This window comes from Arachis ipaensis, chromosome B7 (assembly GCF_059453495.1).
Source record: "Arachis ipaensis isolate K30076 ecotype BB chromosome B7, ASM5945349v1, whole genome shotgun sequence".
NCBI classification, from domain to species: domain Eukaryota; kingdom Viridiplantae; phylum Streptophyta; class Magnoliopsida; order Fabales; family Fabaceae; genus Arachis; species Arachis ipaensis.
Genome location: NC_142442.1, coordinates 33,303,058 through 33,303,702, shown reverse-complemented (window position 1 = coordinate 33,303,702; position 645 = coordinate 33,303,058).

Below are 645 nucleotides of genomic sequence, written 5' to 3'. Positions count from 1 at the left end.
TTTCGGGTGATGATCAAAGGTTGGATCAGATTCCGGTAGTGTGTGAGTTTTCGGAAGTGTTTCCCGATGATATTGAGGAATTTCCACCTAACCGAGAGGTCGAGTTTGCTATTGAATTGGTGCCTGGGGCGGGACCAATCTCAAGTGCTCCTTATAGGATGTCACCGTTAGAGATGGCCGAGCTAAAGTCTCAGTTAGAGGAATTGTTGGGTAAGAACTTTATCCGACCAAGTGTTTCCCCGTGGGGAGCTCCAGTGTTACTGGTAAAGAAGAAAGATGGAAGTATGCGACTCTGTGTGGATTACAGGCAGCTGAACAAGGTCACCATAAAGAATAAGTACCCATTGCCGAGGATTGATGATCTCATGGATCAGTTACAAGGAGCTGGGGTTTTCTCTAAGATTGATTTGCGATCCGGTTATCACCAGATAAGGGTGAGGGGTGAGGATATCCCTAAGACCGCTTTCAGGACTCGTTATGGTCATTACGAGTACACTGTAATGTCCTTTGGGTTGACGAACGCTCCTGCAGTATTCATGGATTACATGAATAGAGTGTTCCGTCCGTTTCTGGATAAATTCGTGGTTGTCTTTATTGACGATATACTAATTTACTCCAAGACTGAAGAAGAGCATGCGGAACACT